Genomic DNA, 266 nt, shown 5'->3' on the forward strand with positions numbered 1-266 from the left:
CCCTCCCCCAATGGCACCCAGCCGGCGAGGGGCAGCCGGCCTCAAGAGCCCCCACACCTCCACCCACGCCGCCCCGGGAGCTGAAAAAAGGAGTGATTCTGACAAGACTCAGTGTCGGCCGAAGCAGTCCCCGGGGAGCGGATGGGTCTGGGTCCAGAGCCTTCGCCAGCTCGAGCGCAGAAGGGAACAGTGGGAAGTCTGCTCCGCGGGAGACCACCACCTGCGGGGAGACGGGCGTGGGACTGGCGGGGGCAGGTGGAAGAAGG

At 68.4% G+C, this 266-nt stretch overlaps 1 protein-coding gene across 1 annotated transcript in view; it reads right to left on the reverse strand.

Moving 5' to 3' along the window:
• GRB10 (growth factor receptor bound protein 10) overlaps nucleotides 1-266 on the reverse strand; it is a gene marked incomplete at its 3' end in the record, with an annotated part of 76,430 nt that overhangs the window by 69,750 nt on the left and 6,414 nt on the right. Inside the window, exon 3 of the mRNA XM_015566792.1 lies at nucleotides 104-220. The remainder of the gene's footprint in view (nucleotides 1-103; nucleotides 221-266) is intronic.

This window comes from Myotis davidii, unplaced genomic scaffold (genome assembly GCF_000327345.1).
Source record: "Myotis davidii unplaced genomic scaffold, ASM32734v1 scaffold472, whole genome shotgun sequence".
Lineage (NCBI taxonomy): Eukaryota > Metazoa > Chordata > Mammalia > Chiroptera > Vespertilionidae > Myotis > Myotis davidii.